General features: G+C 30.9%; 1 protein-coding gene across 8 annotated transcripts in view; it reads right to left on the bottom strand.

Annotated features, from left to right (window-relative positions):
- The window catches only part of LOC142322131 (uncharacterized), a 391,713-nt gene that overhangs the window by 292,191 nt on the left and 84,124 nt on the right, over positions 1-15,398 (bottom strand). The window lies entirely within an intron of this gene.

Genomic DNA, 15,398 nt, shown 5'->3' with positions numbered 1-15,398 from the left:
GAAGAAGTCGTTCGTATCAAGAAGCATAGTGCGTTGGTTTGTTTGCGGTCTGTGCTCACATTTTTATTTTGAATGAAGCTCTTCTGGGCAAAATGCAACAAAGTAGCAAACTCCATTTGCTTGCTTTATTTTTGTTGCATTTTTTAAAAAAAATTATTGAAACTGTAAGCTTCGTGCTTATCGTTACCATAAATTTTGTCTTGCGTATTTTGGGCGCCTCCTTTGGAGTTAAACATATTTCATTCTTCATATTTACTTTTATCATTTATATTACTATATACACTCACTCAATTTAATTATTTAAATTATTTAACTGTAAGCTTTTTGCTTATCGTTCGTATAAATTTCTTTTTGCATGTTTGGGCGCCTTCATTGGAATAAAACCATTCGCATTGATCATCGTCTCATATATCCAAGAATTATCGTTTAAAGACACACATTGTACCCAAAGGTCATTGTTGCATTACTAAAGTTATATAATTGTTTGATTTTGTCTTTGACTTTAAAATTGAAATAAATAATTAAAATGAAAGTTATTTTATTTTAAAATAATTAAAATAAATAAATAAAGTTATTTAATTTTTTTTATAAATATTTATCGAAAATTATATTTGTGTTTCGGAGATAAAAAAGGAAAACATTGGAGTAAGAGCTGTGTTAAAAAAATCAAAACTCAAGAAACAGCTACAAATGTTCAAGATTTTGAAGCTTTTCGTTGTAAAAGTGTTTGCTGTTATTACGCTAAATTAATGAACGTTATTTTAGTTACAACTAGGAAAACATTTAATAAAATCATATGTAATGAAATGTGTAACATTTTCGCGGCGGGCCATAAAACGGGCCATCATTTTTTCAGCAAATTATGTATATGAAATTTATTTATAAATTTTAGATAAATACTTATTTTTAATTAATCCACGTAGGGATCGTAATTACGATACGAAAAGATAGATGGTTAAATAAATCGATAAATATAGATTCTAATAGCGGTACCAAAAACGCATTCGGATAAAAGTACATAATCATACGAACACCTAATTACATAAAACTCAATCTATTGTTTCGTCAACTCAAAACATTCCTTAAAAAAATAAAAATCTCAAAATATTATTTTTGTAACGTCACGTGAATTTTGAAAGATAAAGTAATGATAAATAAGAAAAAAAACATCTGATTATAATCAAAAGAGGTTGACAATAACCAAGATAAATGAAATGAAAGTTGTAAGCGACAAATTCTATTACTTTTCAAAACAATTTATGGTACAATAAATTTTGATGCAGTGTACGAAACAAGATTCATATTTTCTCCCCTCATAACGAGCAATCTAATAACAGTACCTGAAAATTTATCATCTAAACATCAATAATATACGAAATAAACTGTTACACAAATTTGACATTTTTTATAAAAAAAAATTGCTTATAAATAAAACAAAATCATATCATATATGCACTGAATAATATTCAAAATGTTGATAAGCGACAAAATTCCAAATGGAAACCATACAACCTTCGAATTAAATAAAAAATATAATCAGATTAATCGATTTCAGTCGACTTAATCGGGTTATCATAGTTATTTCTTCGTGCCTATTATAAAACTGAAATTAAAACGCGTTTTCAATAATTCTTTTACTTGATTTTCTTTTATTGCTTAAAGTATTATTCGATTATCTATCTATCTATCTATCTATATCTATATATACATATATATAGATATATAGACAACAGATCTCTCGGTTTTACTAGTAAAAATATAAAAACCTAAAAAAAAAAATATCTAACGCAAATAAATATTTAAAACATTTAAACCTTGCAAAATACTATCAGTCAACCAAATACATAAGGAATTAATACTAGAAATTTTACGGTTAAGCAGAGAAATAGAATTAATAGTTAAAACTCAGGAAAAATGTGTTACAAACATATTTTATATTTACTTTATTACTATAAAGTAAATATAAAATATTTATGACAGCATTCTATTCAAAAAAAATAATAATGCAAGAGTAATAATAATAATAATAATAGTATTTCTATATTAAGTTCTATTGTTAGGAATAAAACGAAAAATAAAAAGGCTAAAGCTTACATCCGGAATCAAAATCGGTAATTACTGGGTAACAAAACGTAAAAAAGTCAAACTGACTAAGATGCGATTTTTTTTTTATTTTGCTGCAAGTGATATTAAAAGAACGAATAAACAATTTGATAGACCAGGAAACTGGCACTAACAACACACGAACGAAAAGTGCACGAAAAACAAATTACAGCGGATAGTACATGCAAAAGGATGGAACCAGAAAGACAAAGAGCAAAGTTTAGAAAGTACGCTACGATAGGAGTTAGGAATAGACATAAAATATTTTACAGAACTTAAATTACGGTCCAGTAAAGAACTTTATCAATTCTCTGTGCATAGCACAGGGAAGGCCTCATCAAAGAAATTATGTAAAAGAAAAACACGAAAATGTGTAATTAAAATGAAAATAATTCGCACGTATTAATCTGTGTTTACATGGGCTGTTTATTGGAAACCAGTCTCATTATATTTCTTGATAACTTTTCTGTTAATCTTCACAGTTTAATTTCATTACTGTAACTTTTCTTCAAAATACTACATACGTTTAGATAACTTGACGATATCGCATGTAAGTCATACGAAAAAAGTATTATATCTAAAAATAATTATATTAATCTTTTCTCATAGTCCTCGCCCAACCTAACCATTTTTAGATCAACAATTTTCCAACTACCGGCTAGTAATGTACGCAATAATTAAAATGAACTATTATTGCAACGAGGAATTTGAAAAAAAAAAGGTTATTTTAAAATAACGTTTTACTAAACCGTTATCGAAAGGGAAAAAGTAATTGCGGCGGCAACCAAGAGAAAAATACATATAGCTGTACATAAAACATTACTCAAATGAATTGTTTTCTGGCAAGAATTACTGCATCGTCTGCAAAATGATTAATTAAATACCTCATTTACAAATATCAATCCAAATAAAAACCGTTGGTTTGCATCGTTATATATATTTTGTTACTTCGTTTTTTAAAGCAGATAAACCAGTTCTTCATTTTAACTCTTTAAAAAATAATAACTACCGATTGAAGTTATAGCTCAGAAAAACCGATTCTGAAACACCGCTGGTCTAATAAGGCCCAAATTGGCGGGAATATAGGAAAAGTTATTAAGATAATTAGTAGAACATTTTAAAATTTTCTTTCGTGTGTTTGACACGGGCGTAAAATCAATTACAAGGAAGTTAAAAAAGGTATTTTTTTTTCTTCAATTATTTAATAAAAGTAAAAGTAAAGTAAGTGCTTGTAATGAAATTAAAGCAGGTAAAAAGAAAAATAATAAAATAAGAACACCCTCGAATTTTTAACAATATTCTAAATACTAGACGGCTGTCAGACAAAGCCAGAGTGTTCAACACTCCTCTTCTGCTTCCTACATTTCGTTAAGGCCTTCGATTGGGTCAGGTGTAAAGATCTGTGACAAGTATTAAAGGAGATGGGCGTTCCTGATCATCTTGTTGCCCTCATTCAGAACCTATACGGTAAAGAACGATGCGATGGTTAGACTGGAAAATGACACAAAGGAGCCCTTTAACCCGTCAAAAGAAGTATGACAGAATATATTCTGTCTCCGATCTTATTCAACAATTACTGTGAATATATTGTGCGAAAGAACCTGAAAAACTGGCACGGTGGTGTACGAATAGGAGGCCGGCGTATAACCAATTTAAGGTTTTCTGACGTTACGATCCTGTTCGCAGTCTGAAGTTGAAATGAAGGAGATTCTCGATCGTGTTCAGCAAGAAAGCGAGACGCAAGGGCTCAAATTAAACACCGGAAAAACAAAAGTTACGATCGGAGAAAGGAACGACGATCTTCCAGTCGGTGATTTCGAAAAGGTGGATCGTTTCGTACATTTAAAATCTAAAATATGGGCTCGTCGGCCGAAATATGAAGAATTTTCTAGGCGAAGGAGACGCTCTACTAGTCTTCCCTGTAGTCATGTACGGCGTTGAGACCTGGAATTGAAGCTGAAATGCGGGCCTATAAAAGAAAGCTCCGCGCCGAACGGACGGAAAAGAGAGAAGAGATTATAAACGAGCCCCTTTTAACGCCGCTTCTTCGACCATACAATCGTAGACCCGGCGAAAACTTTGAGAAGCTAGTCGTTTAGGGAAAAATTCGAGGTCAGCAGATCACTGATAATGATTTAGTCACCGGCAAATGCTAGTTTAGTTAAAACCAAATAGTCTCCGATAAAAGTATAATTGTTGGGTGAAGTAAAATTAGTAAACATTTTATTTTAAAATCTACCTAACATTATCGACACAAAATATTAAAGATAAGATCATATACTTTTATGCATAAATAACGTCCGCGTTATTGTAAAATTTGTTATTATTTACGTATAGATATTAAAAACAAATCTGTGTTATATTTATGCATACATAATTTGTTTCAAATTGTGTAAATAAAACGGAATTATAATTTATTAGCATGTTAAAGAGCAATTACAGCAAACAAAGAGACCTAGCAAACAACGTCGAAAACTTGAGTAATCTGTTCGTAAATAAGCGGATACGCTTAAAAATAAAACAAATCTATCGCAACACACAAACAACACGATTTATCAATTATTGAATTAAAGAATAAAAAAATTAAGTTATTTAGGTAATAGGCTATATTCAGTCATAATTCTTTCAAGTCTTTCAATATTATATAATTATTTTATGCAGATTGATCGGCAAAGTTTTATTACAACTGAATTAACAAAACACCGTTATTTAATAACAGTAATATTCTTCGTTTAATAGTAACTAATAAAATGGTATTTTTATAATTCAAAGAGTTCATCAATAAATCAATACGATCGTGAATAATGAACTGGAATGTAAGTATAATTTTATACAGCAATCTGTAAAACTGTATAACATAAAAAGTGTTACCTCTATTGATTGAAGATGAATAATAATAATCGATCTTTTTTGCCGTTACTGACCCACTTCCGTGCTTTGAACGTTACATATGGCTATATCACTGACATTTTATTAAAACAAAAATTACTCACCAATAAAACATCATTAATAAAATATAAATTACAAAAAAAATACCTGGATGCATAAAGAAAAGGTAAAAATAGCAGTTATTATTTCACTGAATCGAAGAGTGGGTGTGAACAATCAATTAATCGTTGTAATATCTTTAAACCGGTCGATTAGAGTTCCACAAGCACACGGTTTAAATAAATGTCATATAAATCATTCCTACTTCACACAAAAGTTACCAGACCGTTATTACAGTAGTTTAGTGTGTTGTAATGAAGAAAAAAACTAAAAAATAACAGAAAAAAATTATTAACGATAAAAATCATTACTTAGTTATATTATTCTGTAATATACTTTTCCGTATCAACTAACGATGTTAGACCTGTTCTTGAGAAAAAACAGTATGTAGTGAACATTTCAAGGCTTTTACTAATCGCTTTCGCATAAAAGGTAGTCTGAAATTCCCATTCTGTTAAACCGTCCCGATCACTTTTACGTAGCTAATATGTACGGTAAAACAACTTTTATGCTGTAAAATTATAAAAAAATATAAGTAACAATTTATAAAACATAGAAATCTCGCCGAACTGTATTTTACTACTCAGCCTACATAAAATTAATTAACACAAACGTATTTAAACAATTAGTCATTTATAATCGCAAATCAATAAATCGCCAGTTATCACGATTCGACAATTATTACTAATTAATAATTCGTTAGGTAATAAAAAAGGAGATAGAATAATTTCTTAAACACATAATTCAGCTGTGTTCGATTATTTGCAGATGAGCGCGCGCACGTATCTGATGGTTTACTATTTATTCTAGTTTCCTTACGGTCAATTATCAAAGCTACTTTCTTCACAAGTAATGATATGCACTAAAAATCCAGTCTCGATGGTGAACAGAATGAACATGTCATTTATTAAACCAGAAAAATTCCTACGTTTCGGAGGTGGTCTTGACTTATTGACGTGCAACATATATGTTTGATAACAGAGCTGGCAATGAAAAATCACTTTACTTCTCACCTTTTGAATGATTTAATCTTATGCGTCTAAATCGCATTTTGGTTGTCATCTGACACACACAAACGAGCTACCACATTATCTAACCGCATATTCTTCCCGGTTGAGAACAGACAGTCATAATTTATTATACCGTTTGAAATATATTTGTTCTGTATAGTTTAGTAAATTTACTTTACGCGAAATGACCTGTGCCTAGACGATGAATTTCACAAAGGATAGAACTTTATCAACGTAATGCGCTACCTATAAGGATTCAATTACTGTTAAAAACCAAACATATGTCTGATGATAGACCGTTTCATATTCCTGTTTTCGGTACCCAACAGCCTTTCGATCACAAATAAAGACGAGATTTTTGTTCCGCCTATTCCTGAACATTGAACATCTCAAAACGAGTTATGAGTTTGATAATATACTTATTGTTCCGATTATAGACATATATATGATTCGTAATATTTGAGAAATAGCTTACGATTGAAACAGCCTACGGTATTACATTAGAAATCCACATTAAACTGTTTTATATCCTAACATTAAACTTGAAAAATGTACATTTTTTACATTAGAAAATTCATAAGTTATTTCTAAATATTATAAGTTATTTTCAAATAGCTATTTTATAAACAACTCAAGTAACAAACGGCAGGAGAGTTTTTATTTTTACAAAAATCAAATATTTTTGTATGACCAGATATTCTGAGCTTTGGGAGTCAAAAAATACTAAAATCTTGGTTACACAATTCAATGTGAATGGATATATATATGTAGGTCATCCAGAAAGTAAGAACAGTTTGGGTAGAGTATGCGCGCAGTTTTTCCCAATGGATCAAGCTGGTCACAATTGTTCTGCTAGCACTACACAAAATTTTGTAGATGTACTGTGACACGCTGCGATTTTGCGTGTGATCATAACAAATAAAAAAATTGAAAATCCCGCCGAATAAGAGGTACGATGATCGGTCATACGTTTTTTGAATGCGCAAGGTGTTCGTCCAAGGAAATTCATCGTCAAATTACTGCCATATATAGACAATGACGGAAACGTAAGGAAATCGTAAGTTTATTTACAGAAGGGAGAACCCCTCTTCATGACGAACAACAATCAAGACGTCCTACTCTCATTACTAAATGGCTGAAACAGCAGATTGACACGACATATTAGAGAGAACCGGCGTTTCACGCTAGACGAACTTGTGATAAATCCCTATATGTTCACAGTCCATGTTATATGAAAGTGATGACAACGTCAAAATGAGTGGATTAATGGATTGGCAGAAAAATTCTTTGACGACGGTGTATAAAAAATTAGTCCTACGATTTAATAAATGCTTGAACAGATTATGTGAAAAAATAGCCTAAAAGATATAAATGATGATGCATATATTAGAGTTAAAATAAATACAATAAATCTGTTATAAAGAAAACTGTTTTTACTTTCTGGACGATCCTCGCAAAAAATATTCTCCAGCAGGAGATCCGGCTGTACGGTTTCTTGATAATTTTCATGTCAGACAATTTTGGAGAAGAATGAGATATTCCTTCATTAATCATGTTCCCGTTCTTGGGCAACTCTTTAATTTTGAAGAAAAAAAGATTTTGTTATCGGGTATACTGAACCTAACAGAACACAAAACCGTTGATTAATAATGATGTCTGCACTCATCTTCGTAGAAATATCCTGATTTCCGAAGCTTTATTTGTGGGATGAGTATCTGTTACCTGGAGGGATTTGAGTTTTTTCAATTTAATTTGTACTACGGTCTCTTCGAGGATACACATCACACCTTTCCCATATCCTTGAATCTTTCTTCTTAATTTACGGTTCTATGACCATGCTGAAGATCCCAAGAAGAGTATAGTCACAATACGATCAAGTTACGGATCGACCAGACTGTTTCCGCCTCCAGTTCGGTGGTTACAAAATAAGACTAAGAGCTGAAGTATCCATCTGATAAGCCAAGCATCTTAATTCCTCCTAAAATGTTAATGTGACATCTTTTTTTTTCTTTATAGGTTATGAACTACAATCATTAAAGTTTGTATAACTTGTTATTCAGGCGATTGATCGAATTAAATATTTAATAAAATAACGGTTCAAGGAGAGAGTTTCTTATTTAAAACTACAACACCGGAATAAAATTGAAAATAACAGAATCACAAAATATTGAAAAAATAATCAAAATGGTTATTTCTAAAATGTAATATTTTATGAATTTTCCTTACTTTGAATGCTTCATTTTACGGACTGGAAATCTGGAAATTATTTTTCTCTGAACAGGGTATATTTATGAGAAAAATTTTAACTTTATCGGAACAGATGGTAATATACCCCATCGCTAAAAAAAAGTACGTTGTTAAGTACATTCCTAAAGTAGTTTCCAACCATTATTATATAGTGCTGGGGAGGGGGGTAAACATTTTTTTCGTGATAGGTATTTCGTTCAAATATCTCAAAATATTATATTCAAGTGTTACAAAAATATTTATGATACATTAGGGATAAAGTAGTTATCTCAAAGACCGTTTCATTGTAAAAATATTTATTTTGAAAACTATAAAAAATATTTTTTATTTCTATTAAACTAAATACTTTACATTACTTCTCCATAAAATCGCCACATGAATTAAGACGTTATCGTAGCGATACACCAGCTTCCATGTACTCTAATCGTATTCTTCTGCCGCCAGTCCATTTAGCCACTGATTAACGGCATTTTTAAGTTCATCGTCACCCATGAATTGCTCACCAATCAAAAATTCATTCAATTTCCCAAACAAATGGTAATCAGGAGCTAAGTCCGGACTATGTGGTGGGTGATCGTAAATTTACCATCCAAATGTTCTCAGTAAATCAGGGTGTCGGACCCGCAACATGTGGACGTCCATTATCGTGCAGCAGGACGACACCATCGGTCAGTCACCCACTTCGTCGATTTTGAATGGCGCGCCGTAACTTACGTAGAATTTCGAAGTACGCTTCTGCATTTATAGTCGTTCCACGTAGCATGAAATCAGTCAGCATTACACCAAACCGATCCCAAAAGACTGTGGCCATCAGTTTTCGTTCAAATGACTGTGGCTTGACCTTTGCTGGTCTGGTTGGTGATTGGTGATGACACCATTTACTTGACTGCCGTTTTCTCTCTGGCATGGAATACGAAATCCATGTTTCATCGCCGGTAACAATTGAATTAAGGAACTTATCACCTTTTCGGGTAGCGCATCAAAAATTCCAAAGCAAATCATATTCGGATTTTTTTGTGAAGTTCCGTTAAGACGTGCGATACCCAACGTGCACAAACATTTCTGAAGCGTAGTCATGAACAATACGAACAATAAAACCTCTTGAAACGTCAGGAAAACGAATGGCCAGGTCGGAAATCGTTGAGCGACGATCTTTTCTGATTTCATCACCGATGCGTTTCAACAAGTCCTCGGCGATTATCGAGGGCCTCCCCGAACGTTCTTCATCGTGCACATTAATTTTATTATTTCTAAGCCTTTTCGGACATTTCTTTCATTCATTACTTTATCATAGTATACAGCAACCAACTGCCTATGAATTTCAGCCCGCTTAACGTTTTGATGGTTTAAAAAACGTATAACTCCACGCATTTCACAGTCGGCAGCAAGTTCGATTTTCCTATCGATTTTTTACACGTAATCAAAGATATTACAACGCGACAACTTACAGACAACAATGCAGTGTGCACATTACTAGCGTGGCCATGAACGACACAGGTTCGCCAAACTTAAGGAGAGAAATTTCTCAGCTGTCTTTACTTAGAAATATCCCTTGTATCTTATTCAAGGACTGAAGATTTGAGAGTTATTACTTCTTTTTTTTGACTACTTTAACAAATCAGCCTAATTTTTTTAAATTTAAATAAGGAAACAATCAATTAAATTAACGCATTTTCAACTGCATTACTGGCTATTAAATTGTAATATAAATTTTACATAAATGCTGAAATTATTGAATTAGTATTTATCGTAAAGTTTTTTTTAATAATCAGAGGTTAATAATTATTAATAAATCAATATATTTAAATTAAAAAAAATTAAAAAAAAAAGAGATGAAGTCTAATTCAAAACAATGTGCCTTGTAAGATTCCAAATATTTCATTAATTAAAATCTTATTTGGCTCAAATTCTGAGCCAAATAAAATTTGTTGGAACAAATGAAAATAAGTACCACTCATGTCTGTGTGTGTGTATATATATATCGTTGAAAAGCTCTCAATGTGGGCTTATTACTGCAGTTAAGAAAAAGTTCAAAATCCAAATTTTTGGATACTTTTGGTTTAGTCGATTGACTAAAAGAGGAGGTGCAAAACTAGATTTACAACAGTCCTAAACCCAAAATTTCAACATCCTACGACTAATCATTTTTTAGTTATGAGAATTACGTACGTACTGATGTCACGCCGCAACTAGTCAAAATGGATTCAGGGATGGTCAAAATGGATATTTCCGTTGAATTAAAAACCGAAATTTATCGCGACCACAATAATTCCTTTACTTCGTAGTAAAGGAATTAAAAATTAAGTTTTCACTTTTGTAATAAAAAATCTGCACTTATTAAAAAGAAAAATCTGAACTAAAGAAAAAAAATCAAAGAATTATTCGTAATATGTGTGTAAAAATATCTAACACAACTTCATTAAGTTACGTAACAGCAAATACAGTAGTAAAAAAGGAAGAAAAAATACATGAAACGTATAAAAAATTGTTCAGTGTGCTAGTATTACGTAAAAATGACGCAAATGACATGTTTATTTTGTTACGTGTCTTCAAATATGAATCCTTTATCATAAGAGAATTCAGAAAGCACGAAATATATACAACTAAATTCGACGAAATTTCTCACAATCTTTTAATTGTTTTAATACATTAGTACGTTTGTTGTGTATAATTTTAAAAAGTTTCTATTAACAGACGATTTAAAATAAATAATACGTGAAAATTGAAAAAAAAAAAAAAATATATATATATATATATATATATTAGAATATAAACGAAGAAATACAAACAATAACCTTGGAAATTGGAATTAATAAAACAACGTAAAAAAACTACATAATTTCTATACAACTGGATAATCTTTATTAATATATTTGTAAAACACGAAAACAAAATAACCATCACACACTACGACACTAGAGGGGGCGGCATTTAGTAAACGTGCGAAAAATTATCCTTTCGAAAAACTTTAATGAATGACAATTCTATCCTTCAAAGATAATATCTATCGTAATAATATACACTTTAACCTGTTAACCTGTAAAATTCCTCAGGTTATTGAAGTTACAAGTTACAGTCGCTTTCCTTGAGAGTAATGATGTTTACTATACTGTCAGTTCCTTCTTTTACTGACCTTCACACATGTTCATATGAAATAATAATTACAGTATATTTATTGAAGAAGATACTTTTTTAGATATAATAAAAACAAGAGAAAATACTAGAAAAGGAAGATAACGTTTCACTATCCTTCGTAATGAATTACTATTATTTATCACGTCCAGTTCCTAAACCCGATCGATTACAGTACATTACAGCCATTTAACTATATTATCCGGGGGATTTATATATTATAAATGTTGCATCAATTGGAGAACTGCTTCGGTAAAATGAGTCCCCTTTCCAACAACGTTCAATGAAATGGGCACAAAAAAAAAGTTTTTCTACAAATAACATACTTTTGGAAAGACCGGCCTACGTAAAGTAAATATAAATTACTTAACAAAAGAAACTTATGCAAAACTATAAAGACGTGTTGGAGGGGGTGGGGGAGTTTGAGGGAGGAAGATGGGGTTGTGGCTCGTCTCAGGTCGCTTACAACCGTTACAGTTATGACGCTTATATATTACATTATATTTTGTTAGTAATATTGGCTGTCAACTGTTTTTACTTTTGCACGTGTACTTATTTCAAAAATGTATTCATTAAAGTCATGTTATAGATCTTTTTACTCCCAAAAATAAATATAATACTAAAAGCAAGCGTCGTTATTTGGGAGTAAATTTATTCAAGTTAAAAACTCCTGTCAACAAAATGATGGCAAACTTAAGTCGACAGCTTACTTATTAAACCTACTTTTTCCGTAGTAAGTAACACAAACGATCGGTATACGTTTGCATTTAAAAGGAAAGTACTAACGGTGACATAAAACAAAATGTACCAACAGTTACGAAGTCGATGACCATATGCTACAATAAAAAATTCTAAAAAAATAAATACCTATTTTTCCTAAAATACGACGTTAATTACTAGATCACGCAATAAACCCTCGTATTAATAATCTAAATTTAGACTTGATACATCCTTTTATTGAATAAAGCGATATAGGTGCGGCCGTTTATACATTCGATGTTTTCTTTAAAAGAAGAAAAATGAATATTCCATCCGCTCCTTACACTCGTAACGTTATGTTTTATTCACCAGAAATGCCTTAAAGAACAATAGGTCATTAAAATTATATAGATAGGAAGATAAAATGGAAATGTAAGAAAGAATTCTGTACATCAGCTAACAGTAAAAGTGTGAAGTAATTTAGTAATGAAATGTTGAATAAATTTTAAATTTAAACCGCTTAAAACAATTAAATAAAACAAATTTATAACAGAAAATTCTGTAAAATCTTATAGTAATTATTTAACTGAAGTCGGTGCGACAATTTTTAAAAACAATCATATAACTACAAAAATGTTATTTAAAATAAGAAAAATGATAAATGTAAATGACCAACAATGAGAAATAAACAGAATAATTTTCAGATGCAACTTTTACTTTATAAGTTGTAGAAAGTGGTGGTGATATATATATAGTGTCACTACTTTCTATATGTAACAGATGGTAAAGAAAAGATTTAAAATGTGTATTAAAATATATATTACACATCACAGAATACATTTATTAACGTTAAAATCGACCGGTGCAAATATTTATACTACGTACAGATTCGATCAATAAATAAACACGAAAAAATTACCAACCGAACTGCGACAAATGCTTAATAGTTTAATTTTCCTCAAGACCGTATTCTTTTTAATGAACATAAAGCCTTAGTAGAGAGGCTACAATGTGATAAAGCAACTGTCTATCCATCATTCTTTTGATTAACCCATCTCCGATTAAATTACAATAGCACACGCATTTAAATACAGATAAAATCAATAATGATAGATACTAATCAGGCAGCAGTAGTTTATTACTATCTTTAAAATAAGGCGTATCCTTATCGTATAAATTAAAAACTGTTACTACGACAAGACGAAGCATCAAGACTTTTCCCAAATTCCAGTAAAATTTTGAAGCCAATGATCTTCGGCTATATTTCTCAAAACATTTCGAAGAATACTCCTTAATTACACACAATATCTTCCAGTAGTAATTCGTCTGAAGGTTATATAATTCAGTTCGGTTCCTTCAAGTACCACACAATTCTGTAATTGAATTATATATAATATAATGTGGGATAGGTATATTAGCTGGGTTTCGCGGTTCTTCCTTAAGGTAGGTAGATCATCCTGTTCCCTTTAGCCCACCTATTATTCTTGATCTCTTCAGAATATCTTATTAGTTTTGGGTGGACACCTAAAAATAAGGCAATCTAAGGATAAGCTAATATCTAAATACAAATTTCAGAGAAACAGTAACTCAGTTACTATAATCCTCAATATTGGAGGTTGTTAGGAGGGCTACTGCCTATGGATTTGTTCGGGGACCATTCTATTCAGTGAGTAAAACGTCCAGCTTGGGACTGAGATTTTATCTGGAAAAATAGAGCCTGCCTTCTAATTCCTTTCAGAATTAAAAAAATATTGAGCTAACTTAATTTAATAATTTAGTAGAAGTTATATACGTAAAGCAATATTTTAACGATAAAGGTTTTAATTGAAACCGCTTCGGATGTGGCAAACCTAAACAAAAAAATTTAAATGAATTCTACCTTATGCAAATCGAAAGGAATCTTAATCACGAAATTCGTTAACTTTTTTAGTACTACACAGTCGACGATTTATTTTAATACCCTTAAACAGAAATATTTGTCACGGAAGAAAACTGCTCAAATACGATGACGTTTATCATGCATATTACAGTTCGCACAAGCATCAAAACATCAGACATGGAATCTCTCGGATACCTCCATAATTGGAGAACCAATTATGGCCGTAATTATAATTCCCTCCTACAAAATTAGGCTTAGTAAAAAGAAAAAAGTTCTGCTGGAAATGATAGCTCTAAAGAATTGCGGGATTTTAAAAACTTATTAACCAATACGAATACAGACGAAGATACAAACTTAAAAATTAATTTCTCTTTAAGAACCGTAACATTTACCTAAACTTTTACTTAAACGCCGGCCTCCGTGGCGCGAGTGGTAGCGTCTCGGTCTTTCATTCGGAGGTCCCGTGTTCGAGTCCCGGTCAGGTATGGCATTTTCACACACGCTACAAATCATTCATCTATCTCATCCTCTGAAGCGATACCTAACGGTGGATCAGGTGGTTAAACAAAAAAGTAAATAAATTATCTAAACTTTATTTCGATGTTTTACTAAAAATAATAAGCATTATTTTTCTCACGCTTTACTTCAGAACAGTCAAACTTTAATGCGAGTGCAAGAATATTTTAATAACAAATAAGTTATAATATAAAAATTAAAAATCAACCTTACCAACAATTTAGATTATATCCCAAGCGCTTTCGGTCGGTTGATTAATAATTTTTATAAAAATCAACCGACCATGTTTGAAAAATTGAAAAATATACCAAATAACTCAGTACGTTTCAGATAAGTTACCAGTATCGATTCATTTATTATTATTTTTTTTTTTTAGAATGACAAATAAGTTACTTAATACTACACACAAATTTAAACGAGAAAAATAAGATGGGCAAGTAAAAAAATTAATAAGTTTAATTAGAAATTTTAAATTAATGATGAGTGAAAATTGATGAAAATACGGCTTCTCAAAATACAGCCATCCCTATTTAAATACAAGATTAACACAGAATAGAAATTCTACGTTAATCTTATATTATTATTAAGATCTTATATTCTGTGTTATATCTTATTTATTAAAATAGAAATTCTAATAAATGTCAGAGTCTTAATATCAAATAATATATAAAAACAAAAAAAAGATGAAATGACATTAAACCATATTAATATTATTATTCCTGAAGTGTACGTGGCAATCTGTTCAAGTAGTGTTAATAAGTAACCCCCTCCCCCAAGGTCAATGAAATAAGGATGATATGTATGACGTGTAAATGTCTTGTACA

The sequence above is a fragment of the Lycorma delicatula genome, chromosome 3 (genome assembly GCF_047948215.1).
Source record: "Lycorma delicatula isolate Av1 chromosome 3, ASM4794821v1, whole genome shotgun sequence".
In the NCBI taxonomy this organism is placed as follows: domain Eukaryota; kingdom Metazoa; phylum Arthropoda; class Insecta; order Hemiptera; family Fulgoridae; genus Lycorma; species Lycorma delicatula.
Note: the sequence above shows the minus strand (reverse complement) of the source record. Positions and strands in the feature narration are given on the sequence as shown.